The 16,814-nt window shown below is 43.4% G+C and overlaps 6 non-coding genes across 6 annotated transcripts; 3 read left to right on the top strand and 3 right to left on the bottom strand.

The window, feature by feature from the left end:
* The first annotated feature begins 4,023 nt into the window (after positions 1 to 4,023).
* On the top strand, positions 4,024 to 4,134 carry TRNAL-CAA (transfer RNA leucine (anticodon CAA)). Its single transcript has 2 exons — positions 4,024 to 4,061; positions 4,089 to 4,134. It is a non-coding gene; the product is annotated as a tRNA-Leu (tRNA).
* A 423-nt stretch (positions 4,135 to 4,557) lies between these two features.
* Positions 4,558 to 4,629, bottom strand: TRNAQ-CUG (transfer RNA glutamine (anticodon CUG)). The gene has a single exon. It is a non-coding gene; the product is annotated as a tRNA-Gln (tRNA).
* Positions 4,630 to 8,457: 3,828 nt separating this feature from the next.
* Positions 8,458 to 8,539, bottom strand: TRNAL-AAG (transfer RNA leucine (anticodon AAG)). The gene has a single exon. It is a non-coding gene; the product is annotated as a tRNA-Leu (tRNA).
* Positions 8,540 to 9,363: 824 nt separating this feature from the next.
* TRNAM-CAU (transfer RNA methionine (anticodon CAU)) lies at positions 9,364 to 9,436 on the top strand. The gene has a single exon. It is a non-coding gene; the product is annotated as a tRNA-Met (tRNA).
* Positions 9,437 to 12,330: 2,894 nt separating this feature from the next.
* TRNAK-UUU (transfer RNA lysine (anticodon UUU)) lies at positions 12,331 to 12,403 on the top strand. Its single transcript has one exon. It is a non-coding gene; the product is annotated as a tRNA-Lys (tRNA).
* Positions 12,404 to 15,737: 3,334 nt separating this feature from the next.
* TRNAM-CAU (transfer RNA methionine (anticodon CAU)) lies at positions 15,738 to 15,810 on the bottom strand. The gene has a single exon. It is a non-coding gene; the product is annotated as a tRNA-Met (tRNA).
* Between the last annotated feature and the right edge of the window lie 1,004 nt (positions 15,811 to 16,814).

The following is a 16,814-nucleotide window of genomic DNA, read 5'->3' as shown; positions in this document are numbered from 1 at the left end:
TCTTATCTTTATCACAGTTGTTCTTCAGTTTCTAAGTCATGTCTGACTCTTCAACGCCATGGACTTCAGCACACCTGGTTTCCCTTTCCTTCAGTATCTCTTGGAGTTTGCTCAGATTCATGTCCATTGAGTCGGTGATGCCATTCAACCATCTCATCCTCTCTTGCCCCCTTGTCCTGCCCTCAATCTTGCCCAGCATCAGGTCTCTTCCAATGAGTCAGCTTTTCTGCATCAAGTGGCTGAAGTATTGGAGCTTCAGCTTCAGCATCAGTCTTTCCAGTGAATATTCAGGATTGATTTCCTTTAGGATTGACTGGTTTGATCTCCTTGCTGTCCAAGGGACTCTCAAGAGTCTTCCTCAGCACCACAATTAAAAAGCATCAGTTCTTTTTCCTGTAGTTCAGTTCAGTTCAGTCGCTCAATCGTGTCCGACTCTTTGTGACCCCATGAATCACAGCACGCTAGGACTCCCTGTCCATCACCAACTCCCGGAGTTCACTCAAACTCATGTCCATTGAGTGGGTAAGAGCATTAATAAGTAAACTACTGGGAGGGTATTGGCAAACTGTAAGAGAATTTGATTTGGAATGGTTAGGGTGAATATGTGGCAGAAAATTAGGACAGACAGTACTGATAAATTTGGTTAGATAAAGTCATGAAAAGAAAGCAATGGTGATAAAATTGCTTGTGGAGGACACACTCTGAATCTGGGAGGAGGGAGGAGGTTCCATTGATGCTTTGCGAACACAGGAATGACAAATTGATGGTGCAGGTCATAGTAAGACAATACCAACTAGGAGGACCCATCTAGAGACTAATGCAATAGTGACACAAGAGGACATTAGTACAATAAGAGCTGATAGGAACAGAGGAATGGGCAGGTAGGCCAGAAAAGAATGAGATACTCAGTGCCATTCTCTTCAGTTATTTCTAATGAAAATGAAGGTGAAACAGGCAAGGAGGAGAGAGGCATCTTAAGACAGAGCAATAAAGAGGTGTGTAGAAGTATGCAGGAAACAGAGAGGAGAACAAGACATTTGATAAAAGAGAGGGATTTGGGGGTAGAAGATGAATTGGAAGATTGGGATTGACATATATACACCATTGATTCTATGTAGAAAATAGATAATTAGTGAGAACCTACTGTATAACACAGGAAACTCAATACTCTGTGGTGATCTAAATGGAAAGGAAATAAAAAAAAGAGAGGACATGTGAACATGTACAGCTGATTCACTTTGCTATACAGGAGAAAATAACACAACATTGTAAAGCAACTATACTCCAATAAAAACTTAGAAAAGAAGAAAGAGGGATTTGCTTGCACTTTGGAAAGAGACAGAAGTTCTCCTTTTCAACAAGTGTGGCTTTGAGGTTTTCTGACCATCTCCCAGCAACCCCACCAAAAGAGAACCCACAGGGAAAACTCTCAGAATGGATTACTTTGGATCTAAAGGAGAACTGAGAATAGGAGGAGAGGGGAAAAATTCAGGAAATTTTTTAAGAATAATTGATTTGTACCAATTCTTCCTCTTATTCTTCCAGGTTGTTGGGGAAGGAGAGATGAGTTTTTCATTTAATAAGTACCTATTAAGAAGTTATTATATATTGCATTCTGTTCATTAAAGCACAAAATCTTTCTAGATCCTGCAAGGTGATGCTAGTATCATGATCTTCATTTTATGGCTGGGGAAATTGTTAACTAAATTGTCTATGGTCACAGAGTCAGTGAATGGCAGAGCCAGGACTGGAATCTGGGTAGACCAGCTCCGGAGAGTAAGTTCTAACCATTAGAATATGTGTCCTCTCTAGCTGTCCCAGGTATCTGCTAGACAATTAAAAAAAAAAAAAATCAAATACCAGTATCGCTGTCATTTAGTTCTTTTAACAACATTCCCTGGTATAGGTTATTGTTTTTAACAAGCAGTGTGAAGGGTCCTAGATTAAAGAGCAATCAAAGACAAGATATAGGATAGGAGAATTCAAAGCATACTCAGGTAATGCCGGTACTGAAAAATGTGATTCCTTTATGCATTTTTTTTTTTTTTTTGCCATGCCCTTATGTGCAGCTTGTGGGATCTTGGTTCCCAGACCTGGCATTGAAAACATCAAGTCCTAACCACTGGACCACCAGGGAATTCTCTAAATATGATTTCTTTTTGAATTGGCAATTAGCTTCCCCAAATTTAACTGTCTTCCATTTCCTGAGGATAAAATCTTTGGAGACATTGGGGAAGAAAGCTAATCTGACCCATTTTTTTCAAGCAGCAAGACTTTGGGGGATTTCATTGAACAACTGGTAAATACCCTCTGCTTCCTGCCCTTATTAAGCTCACAGGCCACTGGGGCTAGGTGGGGGCAGGGATGGTTAGCTACCTCCAAGGGGGTCACCATCAGTTTCTTTCCTCTCCATATGCATAGTGATATTGTATCATTGAGAGGTGCAGTTCTATTCTTGTTTTGAATCTGGACTTGCCTAGAATGCTCTGACCCACAGAGTATAGCAGAATGACTCTACCTGATGCTGGGCCTGGCCTACAGAGGACTGACATCCTCTGTCTTGGACTCTTAAGAGTCTTCAGCTAGCATGGAAGATGTTTGTATTAGTGTGCTCTGGTTTCTGTAACAAAACATCAGCCTGTGTGGTTCAAACAACAGAAATTAATTTTTACAGTATATTTTCTGGAGAGTAGAAGTCCAAGGTCAAGGTGTGAGCAGGGGCGAGTTCTCCTAAGGTCCCTCTCCTTGGCTTGCAGGCAGTCACCTTCTTCTGGTTCTCACACAGCCTTTCCTCTGTGCTCACTTTTCTAATGGTGTGTTTTGTTTTTTGACTGGGTTAAGTGGCTTTATTAGAGAAAGCCAGGATTACAAAGGACTGAGAGTTGGCCTTGGGGCCTTTCTTCTTGCCAAAGGTGGGCATAATATTGACAAAGCTCTAGTTATGCTGCATATACCTCTTGGCCCAACCCATCTTCTTTTTCTCCTGTTTGGCCACCTTGGGATTCTGACCCAGCATCAGCCAGGGACCATGGATTTCACCTCTAAGCATGTGACCAGCTACTTGTTGGGTCCTCAGAGCCTTCACCCCACACTGGACCAGGGTAGCCTCATCCTCTAGGGTCATCCCTGCCAGGGAGCACGACCTGAGTGATGTCCTTGAGGGAGGCTACATGAACTTAGATGGGTGACCGTCTCCTGGCCTGCCAATGCAGAAGATGTGAATTCTTGCCTCGAAGATCCCATGGACAAAGGAGGCTGGCGTGCTGGTCCATGCAGTCACAAAGAGTCAGATATGACTTAGAGACTAAACAACCACAACTCCTGGCCTGTCACCTCCAGTGTGTGTAGCTATTGGCCGACGACAAAGAACTGCGAGTCGGTGACTGAGCCGTGGCTACTGCTGCTACCATGAGATGGAGCCGAGAAAGTTTTATGAACCATAGTTTTTAGGTTTGATGGATTCCACTTTATCAACTTTTTTTTTCTTTTTGGTTACTACTCCCTGTTTTTAGTTACTGCTTTCTGAAACTCACATCCACATCCAGTCTTCATGCTCAAGGTCTGTAAAACCCACTCACCTTGCCCCTTTCTGGTCTATGCTAACTTTCTCCCCAGGTCTACATGGGCTCCATCACTACTTCCCCGTTGAATTCCCGCCAGTTTGGTTGGTTTGCCAGGTACCTTCAAGGGAATAGAGCCCGCGCTCTGTGTCCTTTCTGGGAATGGGTAAAGGGAGTTAATTCGCTGTTGTCCAGTCGGGGATCGGTCCCGCGTCAGTAGTTTCAACATCCTGGGGTTACAGGGAACGGTAGAGGGAAGCAGAGAAAAGAAACGTCAAACCATACCCGGGATTGAGAGGTTCAGTGAAGTTGCTGAGTCTACTGAGAAATAAGGTTTAGTTAATTTACAAGGATTTCCATTTTTCCGGAGAAACCTTAAACTACATAAGAATATAACAGCTCTTGAGGAATGCACGTCCAGCGAATCTGAAGGTTTTATTTGTTTACCCGAAATAGTCAACCTGTCAGGATGGCCGAGTGGTCTAAGGCGCCAGACTCAAGCTGGAACAAGCTTCCTCTGATAGAGGTTTCTGGTCCCCGAATGGGGGCGTGGGTTCGAATCCCACTTCTGACAGACTTTTTTCCTATACTGATCACAAGCACTTTCTCAGCCATTGCATTCGGTCTTCTTTCTACCTTACCCCGTTTCAGCCCTAACGATTGACCCCCCCTGATGAGGTCAGACCCCTTCCTTTTCCGTTGCTACTTATCATGGATCCTGCTATTCTCTGTGCTCTGATTTGTCATGAAAGGCGCTTTTCACCAAATGCTCATTAACCTAGGGGCGTGCTGGCATTAAAAGGAGCCTGATGGGAACGGAAAGACATGTACACAGACTCGGTGATTACAGACTGTCCTGAGCTCGCGGGCTATTGGGATCGTAGTCTCACGCCCTTTCTCACTGGCAGAACCGATCAAAAATTAAAAGTGCAGAAACTGAAAATAGCTTGGTCCACTCTGCTAAGGAACTGGAATGTGAAAAGGAAAGAAAGAAGGAAGGTTCCACCGAGATTTGAACTCGGATCGCTGGATTCAGAGTCCAGAGTGCTAACCATTACACCATGGAACCACTCTTATTGTTGACTTGATACACTGTCCATCTGATATCTCTTTGTGCTTTCTTTTTTTTTTTCCTTTTCCATTGAGGTATAGTTGATTTATAATGTTCGTTTCAGGTACACAGCATAGTGATCCAAAATTTTTATAGACTGTACTTCATTTAAAATTATTCTATCCTTGTGCTTTTTATTCATTTTTTTAAGCAACAGAGATGTATAAAAAACAATTAAAAATGAAACGTGCCACTTTAACCGAAAGCTCTGCTCTTCTTCCTAATAGATTTTTTCTTCTTTTTTAATTTACGGGGGCTTTTTTTTTTTTAAAGAGCGATGGAAAATCTGGCACTTTTAAGGCGAAGGGCGATAGAGAAGCTAAACTCAAGGGTGGAAGGTTGTGGGAGGTTGTTGGGAGGGGAGACCTTCCCTGGTTGTTTCCCCTGAGCCTTCTTCCCGTATTTCTTTCCCTTGATGTTTGGGGAAGGGCAGGATCGTGATCTGAGAAAATGGTTTCCTCTGGCGGTTTTGATTTTGCCTTTACTTCCGACACATGCAAAAGAAAACTGGATTTCCAGCTTGCCCTTCGAAAGAGAAAAAATAAAAATTAACATATATGTATTTTTTCTACAGCTTCGCTTTTCATTCTAGCATACCTGCAGATGCCTCCAGAGCAACCTCAAAGTTTCTTGGTGCTTCCTGCTTAGGTGTAATTATGGGTTTGCATTTTAAAATCTGTCCTTTCGCTCCGAGATGCCTTAAATACAGGACAGGTTCTCATTTCTCTTTGACACCCGATGGTTCTGGTACATAGCATTAATAGAAACTTAATCTATGGCTTGTTTCATGCTGCTGCTGCTAAGTTGCTTCAGTCCGACTCTGTATGACCCCATAGACGGCAGCCCACCAGGCTCCTCTGTCTGGGATTCTCCAGGCAAGAATACTGGAGTGGGTTGCTGTTTCCTTCTCCAATGCTAAGTGACTTCAGTCATGTCCGACTCTGTGCGCCCCTATGGACAGCAGCCCACCAGGCTCTTGCATCCACAGGATTATCTAGGCAAGAATACTGGAGTGGGTCGCCATTTCTTTCTCCGCTTGCTGCATGAACACATAAAGGATCAATCAATGAATGCACGCGTGAATTAAAGAAGGAGTGAATAAACAGCCCAGAGTCAGACTTTTTTGGAGGGGTTTCTTTTTCCTTCTCTCCATAGGCTAAATCTGACAAGTCTAAAGGACATGATTGTGGCTTTTTGCCAAGTGGAGTGTTCCTTTCCAGGTTCTAGCTCCCAGGTACAACATTCCAGTAGCCATAGGGCCCCACAGACATGTCCTGGAGTGTGGATGGCCAAGAGAGGACGTCATAGTGCTGGGCATGTTCTTTTATTTCTCTAAATTTTCATTTTATTGACATAACATGATTATTTATCTAGTAATTGTTAAGAACAGCATATAATAAAGAGATCATATATGTAGCATCACTGGAAAAAATACTCAGTATAAATTACTACTTTAGTCAGTCTAAATATTAATTACTGACCCTACATTCTTCATGGACCTCTGGTAATCTCCCAAGGATGAATTGCTTATGAATTCTTGAATCATTTTTCTGCCATTCATCCTTTTGCTGGATTTACAACCAAGCAAGGTGCCTGTCACAAAACAGGTGCTCAGTAAATATGGATTGAAGTGAATATATCTTTGGGGAGGTAGAGAGGGCAACAGTGAAATTCAAAGACTTTGCCCGGGTCACTATACAGTTTTCCTAAGTTCTTCCTCCATGCGCATCAACTCTCTATTCTATTATATCCATTAGTTTAAAAAAATTAAACCAGAACTTCAAAAGCCCACTCTTCAGCGATAGATAGCCTTTAAATTGTTCTCTGAGGTAGACAAGGCAAAAAGGGGGCATAAGTCAATGTTTTTTCAACCCTAGCACATTTTTTTAATCTCAGGGAAGGAGAGTGGTTATGGAATTGGAAGATAGGGCATCTGGCCATGGGCTGGTTTACTTATTCATGAGTTTGAAGTTCAGAAGATTGCTCTTTTCCCTTGGAATCAACCATGGTTGGTTCAAAGATATCATAAGGTGAATGTCAACAAAGACCACTGAGGGGAACGACTAGGGGAAGAAATGACTGGGTCCGACAATCCAGAAGCAATCTGTTCCCTCATAGTCTGAGCAAGAATGGCTTACACTTACCTGGTAGCAGAGCTGAATCCAAAAAAAGCAAGTCAGGGTAGCTAAATCAGTGGTCAAGAACCAAGTTCAGCTGGAGTGTCCTGTAGAAATGGGGCTTTAGAACACATGACCCTACCTCAAACTGAAGATCTCAAGGTCTTCCTGGTGCCTCGGGTCTATATACCTTACTCACTTCACAAATTAGGAAGATATTCTTTCATGTATTTATTTATTCATCACTACTTACCAGAAATATCTATTTAGTTTTCATGATGTGGAGAAGTGAGAGAAATATGGTTCTATACCTGACAAAACTTATGATGCATAGGCAAAAGCAGACAATTACACAAAAATTTCCAATTCCAAAAGTTACCGTAAATGCTAAAATAAGTGATGGATAGAATGATAACAGAGCATGGCCAATGCAAAACAGGAATACACCACTAAGGTCAGGTAGCAATGAGGAAAACCTGCCAGAGGAAGGGATGGCTGAGCTGAGGCCTGCTACAAGCTCCCCAACTTGTTCCATTTCTCCTTTGCCGTATTTATCAGATTGGATTTTTAAAAAATTTTAATTTACAGACTTGTGAATTCACCTATTGGACTTATGAAATAAATATCCACTCAGTCTAACAACTCAAACAAGTGTCTAAAGTACAATTTATAATCTCCCTGACCTCTAACATTGTTACCACTGGAAACAATTTGAAGTATGTCCTTCTATAGTCGTCCTGACATAACGTTCTTTATTTTGGTAACTATTTATTACAATGTCATTCATAGTTCCCTTGTTGGATTCTTTACCAGTGGAAATTGTGCCTGCTTGTGGCCATTATGCTTCTACTGCTTGTCTTCTCTCCTAGGCACCAGGGCAGGGACTTCCTTCCTTGTTCCCGTCCAGGTGCTCAGTGCCTAATTGTAATTCTGGAGAGAGATCAAGCGAGGCTTCCAGGAGACAGCAACTACCTAGCTGAAGGGTAAGAAACTTGAGGGCAGAGAGAATTGCTTGGAGCAGAGATCGAGGGCGCCCAACAGAAGACGCAGAGACACGTGCCGAGTGGGGACATCGCCCCTATTTGTTGTGAGGTGAAGGGCAGCTGAGTGTAAGAAGAGCCGCCACACCTCAGATCAGCATAAATAGGATTTAAAATGTGAAATGAGAAGGCTGCAGGGATGCTGAGAACTGCGGCCGGGCAGGACCAGTCTCCAGTTGCAAATAGATTCAGGGAGACTGACCGCCATTCATCAGTCCACCATTTATGGAATAATGCATCCATAATAAGTACTATTGCCTTTACGGGGCCTAAGTAAGTACTTAGGAGGTGGTACACAGTAGGATCAGATTTTTTTTTCAATTTTACATAAAATAATGAATTAAAGAAAGTCTGTTATGTGTTCTATACTGCTGGGTGGTGAAAACATGAGGGAGTAAATACCATGCACAGTAGATGCTCAGTCACTTTTTGTTCATAGGAATAATCAGTTGATGGCTTATCATGAGGTGGACACTGTTTGGGGGGCAGTGCCAATAGGTGTCATCTCTGGTCTCTGAGAAAACAGATGTAGTAGGATTAGAGGAACCTACTTGAAGTTGGAGCCTGTGAGAACTGTTGTGTGTGTTGGACTTAGAATGCCTAGACAGGCTTGAGGTGCAAAAGAACCGTGGCAGCGGTGGGATTCGAACCCACGCCCCCGAAGAGACTGGAGCCTTAATCCAGCGCCTTAGACCGCTCGGCCACGCTACCCCCACGAGCTTTGTTTTTACATGCATATCATCTGACCCAAACTGAGACCCATTTCAGGTCCTTTTCCTCTCTTTCGCCCCCCACGCCCCCTCCACTCTGCACTGTCCCCGGGGCCCTTCCTCCAGCGTTCCCCTCCCCACTCCCACCACAGCCCGAGAACCCCCTGACTCCTGACACTTTCCTTTCTCATGGCTCCCAGGTTCACCTTGAATGGTGACGCCGCAGGTGGCGAGGGAAGAGGCACCTGCCCCATCTGTCACCAATATAGGAAAAAGGAGTCACGCAGACTGAGAGTGCCAGTGGATGCTGTGGGCTCCAGATCCACTTGGACTCCGGAGTAAGCCCCCGGACTGCAGGAGTGAGCTAGTCCGGGAGTTTGGTTTGAGCCTGGAGAAAGGCTGACAAAAAAACGAGGAAAGAATCTCGAGGGTCCCGCCTCTCCCGCCCTCCTTAATCATCTCAAGAGACCAAACTCCTCCACGGAACCTCATGAGGGAGGCAGAGAGTGAGGTCCTTGCTACTGAAGTCCTGTTTGCTTTTCAGAAGGTAGCGCATCTCCACAGGTCCTGGTTATAGCAAACAACATCTGTAAAGTCCAGTTGTCCTCACCTCCCCTAAGTCTTCGCAGGACAGTTTGCAGGGGAAACGAGCTGGGCTGGCAGTCGGGCCCTTACCTTGTTCTGCGTGGCTTTGCTTTCCAAACTTTGGATATTTTAGACGCGAATTAAACCATAGTTCCATCTTCTTTTGAGGCATTGGGATTCCAGGAATTTTTTTCTTGCAATAAAGTTGGTAGACCTTTTGTTGAGATGGGCGGAACAGTTGCCTCCTTAGCGCAGTAGGCAGCGCGTCAGTCTCATAATCTGAAGGTCCTGAGTTCGAACCTCAGAGGGGGCAACGTACAGTCCTTTTTTAGTTGTTTTCTTCTCCTTGCGTAGGTCTTAAAAAACAAACAAACAAAAACAAAAACGAGGAAATCTGCTTTGATGAAACCGAACGGGTAATTGTTCTTTTACAGAACTGTGTAATATTCAGACACAAAATAGTAATTTTCAGTAAGATTACTCCAAAATTCTTGTTCCAGTTGCAGACCTTGACTGATAACATAGGGGCTGAGGGATACCACACTGTATACAACAGAAGATGCTCTTGATCTCATGGAGTTTATTTGCTATATTTGAATGGGACATGACAGACAAGACAAATCTGGATTTTTAATAGCAACCTCAGGAGATCCAGTCTGAATGCAATCAGCTGAACACGTTTTTGGAATCCTTCAGCACATATCCAGTTATCTCATGTTGACAATTGTGGTCACTTCCTTCCAATATTCTGATCACTCAGAGCTTGCCTGCTGCTGATCAGAACTGGTGGCAGAACCCTCAGGTATCCACAAGGCAGATCAAAAGCAGAGCAAACACTCCATGCTTTCCAGAGAATTCGCAGAAGATTCAAAGTGCCCTTTCCTATTCTCTTTTATTTCTGCCTCTCCCAGTAAAGTGCTTATTAGGGCAATGAGTTACAGAGAGAAATGATTTTGACACTTCTTCCTCTCTAGGTCCCAAAGAAGTGTCTGGGCCCAAGTGTTCCCAGTACTGCCATTCCCCAGCACTGCCACATAGTCAGTCAGTAGGCCAAGTCTATCATCTCTTGTCCTACGTTGCCACATTCTTTTTGTGAAACCACCTTGCTCTATTTGAAATTATCTCTGACCATGTTGTTCCTTCCTGCTTAAAATCCCCAATGACTTTATATTGCTGCAAGAATGAAGTCTGTATGATGCATTCCTAGCCATAACCTCTGAGCCTCTCAGTCTCTGTTTTGTCTGTCTTTCTGTTCAACTTGCCCCCAACTTCTATCAATACTGTCCCAAGAAGAGATCTGCACATAAGTACAACAGGCCTTCAGTAAGTTCTCAAAGTGTTCTGTTCTTTGCACTTCCTGGAATGTGGGAGCCACATTTTTGTCTAGTTTATTACTATAAACTTTACAGTACAAAGCCTTTGATTCTCAGTTTAAACATTGTGTTCAGGGAAAATTCTTCTCTGACCCCACGTAAGAGGTCACCTCCCCTTATAATCAATCCACTGTCCTGGAGATCTGGGGACAGGGGGCACTTTATTGTGCAGACTTTTAATTTTCTACCTCTATCCTTTAACCTAACTTAAGTCTAGTAATGTTTTTCTTTTTATCTTATTACAGTGAAGCTGTGTAGACCACCTCAAATCTATTTTGAATAGTGGCATGAATACATACATAAATGGAAATGTACCTCCTATCATTATGTTAAACGCAACCTTTGAGGAAGAAATTTCTGTTGCAGGATTTGAGGGGGGAAAGTGGGTGAGAGATTAAGTAATTTGTCTAAGGTAGCATGACCAAATGATTAAATATGATTTTCTAATTCATCTAGTTTACAATAAAAGTAATAATGATGATAACACCTTTCACCGAACCATTAGCAAATCCCAGACACTATTCCAAGAGTTTACTTGTATTACTTCATTTAATTTGGAAACTCAGGTCATGAGATTATATGTTTGTTTCTCTACAAATCTCAGTAACCTGTACTTTTTCTTAGGCACATTTATCACAGTAACCAAATATTTATTATGTAATTCATCATTTAAAAGGCTGACTCCCTTTTAAAGAGTAAACTTCACTAGGGCAGAGGTGGTGGCTTTCCACTCTATAAGCAGAGAGCAAAGCTGAGCTCTTTGCTCAAAATAAGTTCTTTTTTTTTTTGCCTTACCTCTCTATGCTTCCACTTCTGAGCTCTGTCATCTTAGGAAAATTGCCTAACCTCTCTGTGGTTCCATACCTGAGCTGTGTGATCTTATGCAAGTTGCCTAACTTCTGTGGGCTTCCACCTCTGACCTGTGTGAACTTAGGAAAGTTGCCTGAACTCTCTGTGCTTTCACTTCTGAGTAGTGTGATCATAGGCAAGTTGCCAGACCTCTCTTTGCTTCCACTTCTGATCTGTGTGATCATAGGCAATTTGTAGGACCTCTCCCTTTTTCCACATTTGAGCTGTGCGATCTTAGAGAACTTGACTAATTTCTCTGTGCTTCCACTTCTGAACTCTATCATCTTAGGCAAGTTGCTGAACATCTCTGTGCTTCCACATCTGACCTGAGTGATTTTTGACAAGTTCCCAGACATCTAGATGCTTCCACTTACGATCTGTGTGATCTTCAGCAAGTTGTCTGACCTATCTGTGCCTCTACTTGAGAGTTGTGTGATCTTAGGCAAGTTGCCTAACCTCTCTGTGCTTCCACTTCTGAAAGTGAAAGTGAAGTCGCTCAGTCGTGTCCGATTCTTTGAGACCCCGTGGACTGTAGCCTACCAGGCCCCTCCGTCCATGGGATTTTCCAGGCAATAGTACTGGAGTGGATTGCCATTTCCTTCTCCAGGGTCAAAATAAGTTCTTAAAGCCTACTTATTGAGGGCTTTCTTTGTGCTAGGCATTCTTTAGGGCTGGGGGAGACTTGGAGCTCAAATTTTGAAGATGAAGGACAAGATGGTCCAGGTGACATCTCTAGTTATATACAACATTTAGAAGAAGTTGGTTACTATTACTCAGGTATGAGAATTATTTTTTTCTCATGACCTGGGGGCAGAAGTAGTTGTGAGCCCTATTCAAGGTTGCAAAGATAGATTTAGGAATAAATATAAAGGAATATGAACAAAATTAGACTTTGTAAAGTTTTTACAAAATTAAACTTTTAAAGTCCGTGTACTTTACTTTTTTTCACGTTAGGATATTTAGGAAAGAAGCTATGATTAAGGGAGCCCGGATAGCTCAGTCGGTAGAGCATCAGACTTTTAATCTGAGGGTCCAGGGTTCAAGTCCCTGTTCGGGCGTACTCCTAGGCTTTTGGTATCGTATCCAGCTCAGGCTCCGCCTCCGCCTGTATTTCCGCGGAAGAAAAGTGTAAGTGACTCTCAAGCAAACGCTGAGCTGAATACATGGGATCTACATCAGAACGGTCGCAGCCAACGTTTAAGAAGAATGTTAGGGTACATGGCCTTGTACCAGAACAGAATAATTTCTTGAAAGTGAAGTAAGAGTTGGTTGATACTGGGTGGCTGAAAAGGCATTTCTGGACTGCAAAGCTCCGTAAGGGTAAAAAGAATATCTATCTGATAATGTGGCCCTATTTAGAAAAATGTCATACTAGCATCAGAATTCCATTGTTTTGAGGGGCTTGGCTTGACTATTTCGGTGGTGAGTGCACTGGACCATAGTTGCCTGATATTTTATACTTCCATTACTCTGATTACAGGTGCATAGAGCAATCTTCCAATATTGGTTGCTTTCCACTATAGAGTTTATTTCACATGAGAAAGAATATGCTGATCAAGCATCAATATGGCTATAATATGTTCATACTCTGGCTTGGAATTTCTCTAATATTTGGCTATTGTGATCAGTCCTGCAAGTCTGAAGAAATCTGAGTGAATTAAAAAAATAGCTTCTAATTCTATAAAGGAGAGGAACAGATTCAGAATAGTGGTAGCTCCAGTAAGAATCAAGATTTTGTAAGGAATTGCCTAACAGACAATCCAGTCCTTTGGCCTCTCTCCAATCCTTAACTGCATTGCTTAAACTGTAGCAGAAGTAGGCTCCTGGAATCAGAGATTGAGGCTCAAGAGGACGTGGTTAAAATGTTCCCCAGTATACACCTCTTTCATTCTGCACCAGAATGAACTGTTAAGAGAACTACACTGAAATGTAGACTGTCTGAGATCCGGATAGTTAGCAGGAGAAGCCTAAGTATTGTGCTCTCTTCTTCCAGCACAGACTAAGCCAGAGAAGTATAACTGTAGGATGAATTTCAGTAGGTAGGGCTCCTTGCGGGAATTATTGCAAAAATCCAAATTTGAGGTGTTGATTGCCTGGAGTAATATAGTGGTAGGGAATGTTGGAAATGCTCTCGGGGTCTCAGGAATAAGACACACAATCGAAAATGGCTCGTCAAGGCAGTTTACTTCTGCAGAAGGGGGTCCTGCAGACTAAGGTCTGGAGGCAAACACACTGGAAAGTCCACTTAGTTTTTCCCCAAAGACGCAGTTTCCCTCTTTTTGCTCCTCATAGGTTGAGGACCAGAGTTAAAATCTTTCCTGGAGGTCACCTAAGCTTTTATTGGACGATTGGTCTCCATGAGGGCCACTAGTAGCCCTTGTTAAGTTCCTGATTGGAGGATTTATATTAACTACTTTCCCCATTCTTTTAGTTCTTTGCGTATGTCCAGGATAAAGCCGGCAAAATTAGCCTGCCAAAATGTTCTTATGAGGAAGGAGAATCAAGAAGTGAAAAGAACAGAGGATTGGCAACCAGCCACCATTTTAGGAATCTTATCCACAAGCTGGCTATATACATTTCTGTTCAACTATTCTAAGAATGAATCCCTTCTTTATTTTTTTATAACTTCTCCTTTGATAGAAAAAACCTTTCTTACAGGGAATATGGCAAACACACACACACAAAAAACAAAAACAGTAACATTTAATATGCTAATTAATTCACTGACAAGTGTTTATTGCAGAAGGGAAAGGCTACCCACTCCAGTGTTCTGGCCTAGAGAGTTCCATGGACTATACTAGTCCATGGGGTTGCAAAGAGTTGAACACAACTGAGCGACTTTCACTTTTATTGTTTGTCAGATACTGTGCTAGGCACTGGAAATACAGGAGTGGATGAAACACACTTTCTTATAAGGACACCAGCCACTGAATTTAAGGTACTCCCCTCACCCCCCAATCCAGTATGACCTCATGTTAGTTTAACTAATTACATATGCATGCATGTGTGCTAAGTCGCTTCAGTCGTGTCCAACTCTGTGCGACCCTATGGATTGTAGCCCGCCAGGCTTCTCTGTATTCTCTCCAGGCAAGATTACTGGAGTGGGCTGCTCTGCCCTCCTCCAGGAAATCTTCCTGATCCGGGGATCCAACCCTCTTTTCTTAGGTCTTTGGTGTTGGCAGGTGGGTTCTCTACCACTAGCGCCACCTGGCAAGCCCTATTACATCAGGCAAGCCCAGTACAACTGCTAAGACTAATTCCAATAAGGTCCTTTTCTGAGGTTTTAGGTGGGGATGTTTTTGTGGACCACTATACCGTGGGCTTCCCTGGTGGCTCAGTGGTAATGAATCCTCCTGCCAATGTAGGAGAGGTAGGTTGGATTCCTGGGTCAGGGGGATCTCCCGGAGAAGGAAATGGTAACCCAGTCTAGTATTCTTGCCTGGGAAATTCCATGGACAGAGCTTGGCAGGGTACAGGCCATGAGGTCACAAAACTGTCAGACATGATTTACCTACTAAAGAACAACAACAATTTAGTGTAGTACAGGTGGGAAACCAGTTAGGACCAGATTAGATAGGGAGGCCAGGGCAAGGAGACGGCATGTATATTTGAAGAGGAAACAAAAAACTTACTGAGAAAACTGAATATCAGATTTTAATATATCTGTACTTTTTTTTTCAATAAATTCAGTTCAGTTCAGTTCAGTTCAGTTCAGTCGCTCAGTCGTGTCTGACTCTCCGCGACCCCATGAATCACAGCACGCCAGGCCTCCCTGTCCATCACCAACTCCCGGAGTTCACTCAAACTCATGTCCACAGAGTCGGTGATGCCATCCAGCCATCTCATTCTCTGTCGTCCCCTTCTCCTCCCGCCCCCAACCTTTCCCAGCATCAGAGTCTTTTCCAGTGAGTCAACTCGTCGCATGAGGTGGCCAAAGTATTGGAGTTTCAGCTTTACCATCAGTCCTTCCAATGAACACCCAGGACTGATCTCCTTTACAATGGACTGGTTGGATCTCCTTGCAGTCCAAGGGATTCTGAAGAGTCTTCTCCAACACCACAGTTCAAAAGCATCAATTCTTCGGCGATCAGCTTTCTTCACAGTCCAACTCTCACATCCATACATGACCACGGGAAAAACCATAGCCTTAGAATGCTCCCAGAAAGAACAGTAATCAGAGGAATTTGGATAAGAGGTTGTCCATTGGAAAGAAATGAAGAAAACAAGTCACTACACATAAAGAGGCACTTGTCTGCATATTTTTGTCCCTACAAATTGGGAGGAAGATAAAGTTTAATCTTATCCTCTTCGAGGGCACTTCCGGCTCAATGGCCAGAAGGCAGAGTTTGACGAGATGCTGTAACTTTTTGATGCCTGAGGGCAAAACCTAACTGCCCCCTCTGAGGTTCGAACTCAGGACCTTCAGATTATGAGACTGACGCGCTGCCTACTGCGCTAAGGAGGCAGGTGACTACGTCTGCTCATTAAATGTCTTTAACACTGGATTTTACTTTGCTTAAACTTCGGTCTTGCCCTACATTTCCTTCAATTTAAAATTTGTAAATGAAAAGCTGTTCCGCACAAGGGCAACAGCTTCTACAACCTGCATCAGATGAGGATTGTCGCTGTTGATCCCGCTCGTTCTGAACTGATGACCTCCACTTCTCACAACCGAAGGAAAATTTCCTTAACGTCTTGCCCAGAAACCTGCACTAAAACTACGCCGGTGGTCTCTAGGGAAGAGGAAAACTACCCATTTCCTCTCTCATGATCCCTCTTTCCTTCAATACTCAATTCTTCTACAACAGTATTTTGAACACTTTTAAGTGTTTACTGTCTTAAATAACAAAACACTTCCTTTGACTCGGCGCTTCGGTCTCAAGCCGTTGCTCTATTTCGTTTGCTCCTTCGCAGGCAAATTTCCCAGAAAGCGGTTTGTCCGCGTTTTTAATCACCTCCCCCAGTCCCATCAGTTTTCCAACGGACTACAATCTTCCCCTACCACTCCTCCGTCCAGAGGAAGTCCAGATGGGGTTCCCGGACCATGCGGCACTCGATGGTTCAAAGAGTAAGGTGTCCTTGCTGCAAACTCGTGGGAATCTGCTGGTGTAAGAGTTGTAGTTACAGAAACAAGAATAGGTGAAAAGAATGGTTTACCTACTGTCTTGGAGAAGGAAATGGCAACCCACTGGAGTATTCTTGCCTGGGGACAGAGAAGCTTGACGGGCTACAGTCCATGGGGTCGCACAGAGATGGACACAACTGACGACTAACACTTTCACTTGGTTTGCAGGGAAAGTCTCGGGAAAGCCCCACCTCCCGGGAAACCTCTTCCCCAGTTGAGAAAAGTCAGTGTTTTCGGGGTTCAGAGATGGGCTATGGACGGTTGGGGAAAGTACAAAAAACCCTATTACAAGTTTATCGCCCCGGAGTTCCCCACTCCGAAAGGCTGAAAGGAGCATTGATTTA

Source organism: Moschus berezovskii, chromosome 23 (genome assembly GCF_049115385.1).
Source record: "Moschus berezovskii isolate FMDL1 chromosome 23, NW_MosBer_1.0, whole genome shotgun sequence".
Taxonomy (NCBI): Eukaryota; Metazoa; Chordata; class Mammalia; order Artiodactyla; family Moschidae; genus Moschus; species Moschus berezovskii.
This window is presented reverse-complemented; position numbering and strand designations above follow the sequence as displayed.